Genomic DNA, 12,129 nt, shown 5'->3' with positions numbered 1-12,129 from the left:
TTTCTTGAGTAGATTTATTTAACTTTTAGTGCTTCAGTAATTCTAGATTGCAATTGCCAGTGGGATTTGCTTTCCTGTATGGACAATATAGGAATTAAGTGCTTTGGACTCCAAAGACTTCTATCAAGACTTCAATCACACCACTTAGGTGTGATTCTTAAACATGCATGTCTGATATTCTGACCTACTAAAACGCAACATTTATGAAATCTAAAAACTATAGATTTTTATAGACTTTAATCCCAGTTTGGGTTAACTATAACTAATAGTTTTTAGATGATAGTCTTGATCAAGCTTCTATTCCTTGCTTTATGCATGCCCTCCCAAACTCAGAAGGTGAGGCAGGGTCTTCTGTAGAATTTTGTGAAGACTGTTGCAGTTCCTAGCTGGGGCTTAAAAGTATCTGGGGCAAAATTAAATGAAATCATTTAATCTATAGATTATAGTGATGACCTATAGATCACTCCAAAGTCACAATGGAAAAACAGTAAACTACCCCATCCTGTCTTTCATGTTCAAGCCCAGACACCAAAAAGCCAGTGGACATTCTCAAGGATCCTTCTTATTATGTTTTAGAGACTCTTCAAGACAATTTATAAAATGACATTTTCTTATAATGTCCTCATTAATGAATTTGCTCTGATATTTACTTCCCTAGCAACTTACACGTCTTCAAGAGATTTGTTCTATGTGATATCATATTCAAAGCTATTTTTTCTTGCTAGAGTAGAAGCTTCTTGAAGGCAGAGAACTTGTCTTGTTCACAGCTATATCTTTAGTTCCTAAATTAACGTCCAACATATTGCAGGAGGTGAGAAACGAAACAAATCTCAGTTACTGTGTTATGTGATACCAGGACCAAGCAAAAAAAAAAAAAAAAAATTTTTTTTTTTTTTTTTTTGTTGTTGTTCCAGGAAGCTAAGACCACAAACTAATTAAAACAGGTGACATATAAAAATGGGGAGGTTGCTCCTAGGACTGCTTTGAAAAATAACTTCCTCACCATACTCATTTCAAGACCTCAACTTCACTGGGACCACCAATCCAAAGTTATGTCATTAACTCTTCCCAATCCCCACTGTTTCTCTGCTTTTCAAGAACTACCTTAAAATCATTCAGGATGCATCCTATAACCTGTAACCAATATAACCTATAATCCTATAAATATCCTCCCCTAATTTTCTACCTTTGAAGATTTTAAGACTGCAAAAGTGGTGTTCTTGCTTCCTGCAGTAAGTTCAGGAAACTTACCCTTTTTTGCTCAATAGGTATTTTTGATTGTCTTCATAGGGGTTTTGATGGAGGTAACAAATATTTGTTAAATGAATGAATGGGCAAGAGATAACCAATGGTATTTCCATTTAATTGATGTGGACACTAAAGCTTCATTAAAGTAAGTAGACTGTAGATTCAAGCCATTCAGTCTTTCTGCAAAGCACAATTTGCACATGACTCTTTTGAGATTTCTTTCTTCCTTCAAGATTGCCTTAAGGTTGCTTATGTCTGGGTCAGCATGTGTTATTTGGGAGGTGGGGAAAGGGGATAAAGTATGTTTGTATCATGTGCATCGTCTTGTCTACCTCCTTTAGGGAGTGACCTAGACTTGGAGGTTATGCCTATTACTATTTCACCAGTTTGTATGAGAAACATAAGATATAGAGGTCATGTATCCAAATGAGAATATGAAATATGGAATATGAGAATATGGTGAAGAGGAAATACAGTGAAGACTCTAGTGAATGCATTCTCATCAGTGGTGATATTGCCCCCAATGGGTGAAAATTGGTTCTTGGAGGATCAAAAAATCTCAGAAATTACAATGGTTTGTGGCCTTTTAAAGGGCTACAGTACATAACCAGATATAACCAGATATGTATCTGAGGTATCAACATTTCATGGGGAGGGGGCAATTAGGAAAACAAAAATGTTTAAGAAGGCTCCTTACAGGGATGATGACAGAAAAAATGTTGAGAAACACTGCTCAAGTGACAGTTTCTTCTAGATGGCCATGATTAAAAACTCTTCACAATCAGTTTAAAGTTTTCAAATCTAATACTGGGTCTGGTGCAATTATGCATGGTCCCACAAAAGGCATTTGGTTGTTAAAAAAAACTGAACATGTTTTAAAAAGATATTCTTAAGTATAAAGAAAAAATGTATATACGGTAGCTGGGATTTCTTAGTACCTCCATAGGTTTGGTTATATATGTTGTTAAGTCATAAACTGCAGTGTGTGTGTGTGTGTGTGTGTGTGTGTGTGAGAGAGAGAGAGAGAGAGAGAGATGTCAACTTTTCTAAGACAGAGGGCTCTGAAGACTCACCTGAACTTAATGATCAGTCTGGTAACATGAAATTCACAGAAATTTATTTGGTAAAGAGATTAACCTGGATAAACCAACACTTTGGCAGATTGTAGAGAAAGCTACAAATGAAGTTAAGTCATTAGGGACCATGGCTTCCTTGCCCTGGAAAAAATAACAGGCCCCAATATTTACTGTACTCTAACATATTAGCAAAATGTACCAGTCAAAACTAATCAATCACAGCTGCTGGAAAGCAAATAATTAACATGTCTCATTATATTATTCATCCTCTTGGTGAGCAGAAAGACTTGATAATGGGGTCTCTGTGTGCTACTCGACTGTTTGCATTGAATTTGGATTGTAGTCAGAAAATACTCAAATATTCTTAAAACATTAAATGGCAAAAAATGCTGGTTTGCACTTACTGGAATAGGATCTACTCATTTCTTTCTAAATAATTAATTTCTGGGAAATATGAGGTAGAAAATAGATACCATCTACATAACGTATTTTACTGAAGTAAAATTATCCTGAAAAGTGATCCTTCAAGCACCTTGACTTTGTGTAGGTATGATATGGGAGAGAAGACTTAGTCTATAATGTGATCAAGACCACAATAATCTGAGTTTTTATGAGGTTATTTCCTTTTTCTGCAGAATCTCAGAGGTAGATTATTATTTTAAACAATGCAAACTAATAGACCTATACTTATCTCTCTTTCAATTTGTAAACTGACAATTATTGTGTTTCATACCTCTTGGATTACAGGATTAAATGATTACACTCTAGGCAGCCATATTGTCCCATTTGCATAAAATAAAAAAATACAGCAATATGAAAAACACGTATTTGTGAACATTTATTGAAGGCCTGTAATAGGCTGGTCAGTTTATTAGATACTTTACATGTGTTATTGAGAATAATATAACCTTCATAGCAACTCTGTGAAGTAATTTTTATCCACTGATATTACTTTTTTTAAAAAAAGACTATTTTGTGGGGGGTACTTGTAGGTTCACAGCAAAACTAGAGGAAGATTAGATAGGTGTGGTGGTGGGTGCTGGTGGGCCTTGTAGTCCATGCCAAGGATTTTGGATTTTTTCCTCAAGTGCAATTGAAATCACTGGAGAAGTTTGAAGAGTGATATAACCCAGCACATTTTCAAAAGAACACTCTGGCTTGTGTGTGTGTGTGTGTGTGTGTGTGTGTGTTGGGGAAAGTGGTAAGAATGGTGAGGTAGAGGCTGGAAGGCCAATTAGGAGCCTATTGCAATAGTCCCAGCACAATATGGCAGTGGCTTGGAGTAGGTCAAAGTAGTGAAGATGATGAGTAGTGATAGACTTCAGGATACATTTCAAAGGAAAGATGATGGGATTGACTGATGCATTGCATGGGGGATGTGACAGAAAGAGCAGAAAGAGACAGAAAGTTCAGGAGGATTCCAGGGTTTGGCCTAAATTCTTGTGATTCATGCATTGCATTGACAATGGTTGCTGTGAACATTCAGAAGTGAGAGAGAGGTGATGTTCTAACTTGGGGTGATCATGGAGGACTTTGGGAAAACATGGTAGGATTTAAACTGGATATTGAGGAGCAGGATTTGTTTAAAGCCAAGAGGAAGGGGGAAGAAATTTCAGGCTGCTGAAATTTAACAGGGAAAAGTGCAGAACTTGAGGGGCGCCTGGGTGGCTCAGTCGGTTGAGCGACTGCCTTCGGCTCAGGTCATGATCCCGGAGTCCCGGGATCGAGCCCCGCATCAGGCTTCCAGCTCGGCGGGGAGCCTGCTTCTCCCTCTGACCCTCCCCCCTCTCATGCTGTTTCTCTCTCGCTCGCTCTCTAATAAATAAATAAATAAAATCTTTAAAAAAAAAAAGTGCAGAACTTGGAAGAGGCAATGATGTTTCCTGAAATGAGGAAAACTGAGGAGGGATAGACTTTGGAGGAAGATCAAGAATTTGTTTTGGATATATTAGTTTTGAAAGTTCTTATTAGAACCCAAACTATTTACAGTTCCCCAAACATTTCATGCTCTTTTTATTTGTAAGAGTTGTTTGTCAGAAGTAATAAACCAAGAACAGATAGTACTGTGCTCAAAGTACTTTATAATCTCTTTGTCTTTATTTTCTTTACTTATGATTCACATGTAAATGATTTCACCAATTCCAGATCCTATTAAGAGGTTGTTAAAAAAACACTTTTCTCTCTCACAGTGATTTAGTTGACAATGATTCTTTTACTCCATGTTGTATTTTTAGACTGCCTTGTTGTTTTTCAGAATTATCACTAGCTCTGATATTTAGAAGTCCTTGTCTACTATTTATAAAATATTTAGAAATCCTTGTCTACTATTTATCATTATTTATTGTAAAGTTCTGGTTCATAATGTTTTCTATTCATGTGATTTAGTTTTTTCCCCTAGGTATTTATATTACTTCATTAAAGCCATGAAGCAACTTTAACATCATCTACTTCTTACTTAAGGTGCCTATTTCAGAGTGCTTTCTTGTTGTTCTTGGGGGATACAGACACTTGAATGGAGATTTGTTACTGATAAAGAATAGTTTTCCTAAAACAATGACATTAAGAAATGGATAATAAGATTTTGTCTACTTGGTACTAGATGTGGGTTCCTACAAGCAGAAATTTAGCATAAAGGATAAAACTGAGTTCTGATTTTTCCACTTGTGGCTATATGGCTAGAATAAATTAGTTAACAACTCTACAGTCTGTTTTACCTGCTATACGATAAAGATAACAATGGAACCAGACTCATAAGCTTGTTGTGAGAATTACAGGAGATAATACGCTTGCAGGGATTGGCACAGCACCTGGCACATAGCAAATGCTTAATAAATTATATTATTACTATTATGATTATCATCATCACTAAAGGATAAGATACCATATCAAATGTGTTCTTAGCATTTAGTCCTTGCAAACCATTGATGTGGTTTTTGGTGGATATAAAGGTGGAGAACATAGTTCTCTCCAAAATTTTATAATCTAGTTGCAGAAATAGAGTACTATTCTTGAAAAGAACATAATAATAAAATATTACAAAGTAGTTCAAGTAGTTCAAGAGAAAAATTATGACAAAATAGCACAAGATTTATGACCCATGAATTTCACTGGTAATTGTTGCCGTGGGCATTTGGAGAGAAAGATGGGTTTCAAACAGGGTGTTGAGGAGGAACAGGAATTATTTAAAGCAAAGAGAAAGGGGGCAGAAATCTCAGGCAGGTGAAGTTTAACAGGGAAAAGGGTAAAACTGGGAAAAGGCAAGCGTGTGTATAGAAACAGTGTAAGAGTGCTATGATTTCTATTAAGTAAAGCAGATTTTTTTGATGAGTCGTTTTCCTAAAGTTCTATTAGCAAATAAAGTATAAAAACTAGAAAGGTAAATGAATGGATATAACTCACAGGAAATAAACTCGAATAAAAAATTTCCATACTAAAGATAAAAAGTTTAGAAAACTTCAGGAAAGCAGGATTCCAAGCACTCCTTATTCAAAATTTTAAAATTTATTTTTCTAAAGGCGTAACTATTATGCCTGGATTTTCAGGACAACCATTTGGAAGTAGAGAAAAGTCCATACTTGCAAATAAAAAACTTTTAAGATCTTTGTTATTGCTACAAGTTTCAGGTCTTTATTTTAGAATTCAGAAGTCAAGCCTGACCATTTGCTTTCTGTGCTCTTTCTAAGTACTCCCTGAGCTACTGTTTGTTGCTCACAAAATAGGGCAGGGCCATAGAAATGCAAGTAAAACATCTTGGTTAATATCTCACATTTTTTTTTCTTTTTTTTTACTGCTGCAAATGCTTACTAGGATTGAGGGTCAGATGGATTGAAATATAAAAATATGACAGATAAAATACTTGGTGATATTTAATGCAAGCAATAAATTTCTATATTTTGAACATATAAAATTAGATGTACATATTTTAATGATTAGAAGTTCTGCATGAGCGAACACGTGTTAGAAGATTGTGACTTTAAAAGGATGACAAATGATTAACCTTTGGTCTTGTAATTTACAATTTATGAGGCAAGTAAATGAGAAAAGTGCATTTCATGTGCGGGAAATGACACCATGGAGAGAAGGCATGTGGGTTCGAGGGGCTTGTAAGCAGTTTCTAGTAGCCAGAGCACACTTGTGTGTGTGTGTGTGTGTGTGTGTGTGTGTGAAAGAGAGTATATGTGTGGGGGGGTGGATGTGAGAGAGAGAGTGGGTGGGTGTGTGAGAGAGAGACAGAGCCAGCACAAGAAAGCATGAGAAATGAAATTGGAATGGTAAGCTAGTGTAAAATTTTTGAAGAGACATGTATCATGGTAGAGACAATGAGGGATTACTGAAGAACTGGATCAGATTTGCTGGATAGTGTTATGGATGGGATTCACCTCGGACAGAAGGGTGTTTCTATCTTTCAGAAGAAAACTCCTAATCCATGCAAGAATGGTGGGAATAAGAACTCAGGCAGCCACTAAATGAAGACAGCTGCATGAGATATTTAGAGTAGAGCAGACAAAACTTGGTTGCTAACTGGTCTTGAGGGCTGAAGGAAAGGAAGGAGTCTGGGTTCTGAGTCAGGTGACTGGGTAGCAACATTTATTTAGCAAACATTTACATATTAAGTGTGTTTTAAACTATTTGCCAGGCTGACAGATTCTTGGCACATAAACGTAACTCAGAGTTTTAATGGAAGGGTAGGCAAGTGAACATGCAATTATATTACAGGTGATAAGTGGTGCCATCCATTCTGAGAAAGAAGACAGGAAGGAAAGGAAGCAGAGATGAATTACAAGGAGGAATGATGAATTCAGTTCTAGATGCAAAAAACTGAGAGAGCTCTGGAACCCCGTGGGGACACTGGGGGTTATGCTGCGAGGCAGGGAGAGCTGGGGAAACAAGAAATCAACAAGAATCAGAAAGACCTGGGCTTGAAGTGTTGCCTGGCTCCATCACTTGTTTGGTTTGTGATTTCAGGGAAGTAATTTCTTCATCTGAAAAATGGGATTCAGATCCCCCACCTTTCTGAGTCATTGAGGATGAGTGGTGATAAAAGGGTGCACCGTAAGCGGTCCTCAAATGTAGTGGCATTGCATAGAGAAGGCCTGGATTTCAGGGAAGAGATCTAGGCTGGGGGAACATACGTGATCGATGATGCTTTGGTGGGAGAGAGGAAACTGTTCTGGACATGGCTAGCTTAGCAAGAGGCGCCTCGGTGATTTCTCAGCATCTTTCTGTTATCAGAATGATTATTCAGTTCAGAATACTCAGATTATTCACTTCAGTTTGTCTGAAAGATTTCCCTGCCTTTGGGAAGACAGGGAATTACTGAAGACAGTAATCTCTTTTAAAATTAGGTCTTTATGATTTTTTTTTTTCTTAAAGTGCACATAGGAGTGCACATTGCAATAGCTGTTGCTTATTTCATGGGAAGAATTTTCTAACTTGTGTATCTGTTGTATGATACCTGCAGTCATCATTATGGTGTCATTTGAATGATGACAATAGCTCATTTGAGATCTGTCAAGAAGATCAATCATTACTTAGTCACATGACAGTCCCCTCAATGTCAGAGACTGATTTGCAAGCGTGTGACTGAAAAAAGTTGCAGTTTTGGCCTTTAATAAGCAAATCTTCATTTGATTTATGGGAAGAGCATGGATGTGAGTTAGAAAGTTCTTAATTTTGCTGCCGGCTTTGTTTCTTGGTTTCTTGGTTCCTTGAGTGAATGGAGACAAGTTTTTAATCTCTCTGAACCTTAGTTTTCTCAAGGTTAAAATGTAGTTAATAATAACTTCTTTGCACATTTATCGTGAGACTTGAATGAGATAAGAAATGCAAAATGACTATCACAGTGCCTGGCACCTAGTAGCTTCCAAGTTTTATTCCTGAAAACAGAACCTCAGAACCCTTTTGGTTTTTTCTTCTCAAAGAAACTTCTCACCAAAGCTTTAAGCTAATAATAACATTCATTTGTGGCAACCCTAGAAACAAACTGCCAAACCGACACATAAAAATTGGGCTAGCACATACACTCCAATTTTAGATTTACTTGCTTTGGATGTAACTTGTGTATGAATCACCTGGTGTCCGGGGTGCTATCAGATGGTGTTATGGCATACGAACAGACTATATTTACCTTACCTGTCTTCTATCATTCTTCTCACCAGTAAACGCCTGTGAGAAAGAACTCAGTTGCAAGAGCTCTCAGAGAAGCCCATCAAAGTGTCTGATACAGCTAAATGCGTTATTAATTAGAAGCAGCAAGATGAGCTGTCGTCCTGTCAAGAAGTCAAATTATCCAGTAGATTTTCCCACCTCTTTCTGTATGCCATTCCTTTTAAAGTATAAGTTGCAAACTAAGGATGTTTATAGATCTGGCATATTCCTTTCTTGCATTGAAAAGTTTCCTTTCCTTATTAAGAATGGAAGCCGTCTAACGAAGGGTGTTTATCATTATTACAAGCGCTGCTTATTTACTATCCTAGCGCCCTCGGCAGGCATGGTGCTGATTTCATTTCTCTTTCCCCTTTTCTTGTGTTTGACACCTGAGACTGCTGCTTCCTCGGTTTACACTCTTACTCCCTCTTTTTCCCTTTACATATTTCATTTTGTTTTTCTCTTGCATGTGAGCTCTTTCTTCCTTTTTGATTCTCAGAAGCCATTACTTTCTAAAAGCACAATCCCTGTCTTCATTAACTCTGCCAGGGACTGTGGTCCGCACATCCGAATCCATCAGCTCACTTACTCATGCAGCGGTCCAGCAGAGAAGTTTCCATTACCCCCCTGCTACTGGATTTTTCTTTGCCCACCTGAATCTCACCACTCAAGCACGGGCCCAGGGAGCAGCAAACACCCTGCTCTTGGGGCCCTGCCACTCTTCCCCTCTATGTCTTGGGGATAAAAATGCATCCTGGTAGGATTGTTTGAAGGCTCAAGTAAAATAATGAAAATGAATTATTCTTTCTAAGTCCCATAAATTCCTAAAATTTGAAAGTGCCACTGATTGGGATGCCTGGGTGGCCCAGTCAGTTAAGCGTCTGCTTTCAGCTCAGGTCATGACCCCAGGGTCCTGGGATCGAGTCTTGCATTGGGCTCCCTACTCAGCCTGCTTCTCCCTCTGCCTGCCACTCCCCCTGCTTGTGCTTGTGTGCTCTCTCTGACAAATAAATATGTAAAATCTTAAAAAAAAAAAAAGAGAAAGTGCCACTAATCAAATCCTTTTTATAAACATACTAATTTATACTTGGATAAATGATCTAGGCCTTTAGTGCCTGGTTCCACATTTTAAGCAAAACTGTAGGGCAAGACGACTATGGCAGGTATTAGATGTTGGGGGGTGTCTTTAGAAAGTAGCTGCTCTGTGTATGGCTGGCAGATAAAAACCACCTCAGATGGGAAAGAAGTTGCTTATTAAAATTAAATAAAATGCTCTTATGATTTCCTATTTTATTTACTCCAAATTATTTGCCCATACATTCTAGATTCTTTCAGCACTTTATTTCTTTGGCTTTGGTGTTTCTCATGACATTTTTCACTATTTGCCCATACCTGTTCCTTCAGGATCTCAAACTGAAGATGCAGGCAGTTAGCACTGACTGACTATGGCCATGGCCCTGGTCCTGGATCTCCTGCTCATTTTTCATCCAGGATAATAGGGACAGCTGTGGGTTGCTGCATGGTGAGTACCATGACCTCCAACTTGCTCTTGGCAGGCTCGTAGCTTGGATCCTCTGCAATCGCCTTCCCCTCTCATTCATAAATAATTGGGTTTAAGCAACATATTTGCCAGCTAAACAGAAGATGTTTCATCCTATTACTGGAATCTGGGCATCATTACATCAGTTCCCTGATAATTCTTCTTTCTCGCAGAGACCCAAGCATCGATGGCATTTTAAACCAATTTTCATGAGTTCATTAGCAGTAACTAGAGATAGTTTTAATAGGGATCTTTCATATTAAAATGGTCTGTATAGTAATGGCATTTTAAATCTGAATGCATATTTTTTATGTTAGATCATTGCACATTTACTTTGTATTCAGCTTGGTTGTGGGAGACTGTACTTATAATGATTAATAGTATTGAGTTATATAATATGATTATATTGATTATAATGATTAAGGTATTAGAGTTAGAAAAATCTTGGTTCTAGTGAGAGATACTGAAAGAGTTATTTAACTTCTCAAAACCTCAGATTCCTCACCCTTGATTAGGGTTGTCAAAAGGGAGGAGCATATGAATTAGGTAGGGAGAATCCCTCGACTACTTTCTCCAGAGCATCCCCACCTCCCACCTTGCTACTCTCTATCCTATTATGTTATCTTTTTTTTAATAGCCAATATGATTTTCTACAATTGCTATTTTATGACATAAAGACAATGTAAGCTTCTTGAGGGCAGACATGTTTTCTGCTTGGTTTGTTGGTGACTCCCTATCTCTGACAACCATATTGGTATATGGTAGATGCTCAATAACTATTTATTGAATGAGTGAATAACATATCCAAATACTTAGCATAGTGTCCACTACATAGTAAAACTCAATAAATAATCATTATCAGTACTATAAATGATGTGATGAGCTTCCAGTGAGAATTTAAGAGTTATTAATATGTTATCTTGTTCCTTAAGGTTTGATTGGGTCTTACGGGTTTTTGCTCTCTGTCCTGAACAGTTTCACCATAAGATCTCTTCTGGTCATTGAGTCAGCCATGCTAACAATTCCCAGATGTGCATTTCTCCTCTGGAATCCCACTTATGGCATGTAGGTACCTCATATACTCAACCTGTTTCCCAAACCTGCTTATCTTTCTGAACTGCTTTTTTCTGATGCTCAGATTAGAAACTTTGGATCAACCCTGATAATTCCCTGTATCTGATCTGCTCACAATTTCTCCCTCTGTTTTTCCTCATTTGCCTAGCTTAGACTATCATTGTCTCTCATTTGAACTTTTACAGTAGTGAATAAGATGGTTAAATTTTATTAAGCACAGTATCAGGACTTTATATGCACGTGAATATATAAAAGGTAGATGTTATTCATGTTATTGCTATTATCATTTTATAGATGAAGAAAAAACAAAGTTCAGAGAGATTAAACAGTTCCTTAAATTCTCACAGCTGCTAAGTGTTAGAGCCAGGATTTGGACCTAAATTGGTCTGATTCTAGAGCCTCCAACTATCTTTTAAATCTTCTTGTTTGCCATGAAATTTCCCTTTTTCTACCCTTGTTCCAATCCACTCTGTTTTCCCCTTTCCTCTGAGCGATCTCTTAATTATTCTTCAAGAATCATCTTAAACCTCATCTCTTATTTTCTTTCTAAATTCTGCTGGGTAAAAGTAGATGCTTCTGCTGGGACTCCACAGCACTCTGCACATGTCAACCTTGGCTGTTAGTATTTTGCATTATTATTTTGTATTTTAATTATCAGCTCACACATCTTGAGAACAGAAGCCTCACCTAATTCATGTCTGCATGTACAATATCTGTACTCATTGGAAGCTAGGTAAAGTTTTGTTCAAAGAATGCTTCTATAAATACTATTTGCCTGAAGAATTTAATACTTGCTCTTTTATTTCTATAGGAATGCTACTAATTTTTTTCCATAAAAATGTATAATTAGCATTTAGAATACCTGCTTTTTAAATGAAGCACTCCTCTCCTTTGGTTTTCTATTAACAACATAGGAAGATTTTAATAAGCAATCCCTTTCCATTTGTGTCCCCAATTTCTATGTCTTGTTTGGTATTTGGTGACTTGTAGTTACCCAAATATCTTTGTTCTCTCAGCCTATTTTCCTGGGCTACCCTATAGGCC

At 37.3% G+C, this 12,129-nt stretch overlaps 1 long non-coding RNA gene across 1 annotated transcript in view; it reads left to right on the top strand.

Annotated features, from left to right (window-relative positions):
* The window catches only part of LOC135364703 (uncharacterized), a 203,755-nt gene extending 192,355 nt beyond the window's left edge, over positions 1 to 11,400 (top strand). Inside the window, exons 7-8 of the long non-coding RNA XR_010412197.1 lie at positions 9,876 to 9,993; positions 10,987 to 11,400. This is a non-coding gene — a long non-coding RNA (uncharacterized LOC135364703). The remainder of the gene's footprint in view (positions 1 to 9,875; positions 9,994 to 10,986) is intronic.
* Positions 11,401 to 12,129: the final 729 nt, after the last annotated feature.

The sequence above is a fragment of the Mirounga angustirostris genome, unplaced genomic scaffold (assembly GCF_029215605.1).
Source record: "Mirounga angustirostris isolate CCGP_5_RB_7025 unplaced genomic scaffold, mMirAng1.0.hap1 SCAF_6, whole genome shotgun sequence".
Taxonomy (NCBI): Eukaryota; Metazoa; Chordata; class Mammalia; order Carnivora; family Phocidae; genus Mirounga; species Mirounga angustirostris.
The sequence above is the reverse complement of the archived record's forward strand: the minus strand, read 5'-3'. Positions and strand labels throughout refer to the sequence as shown.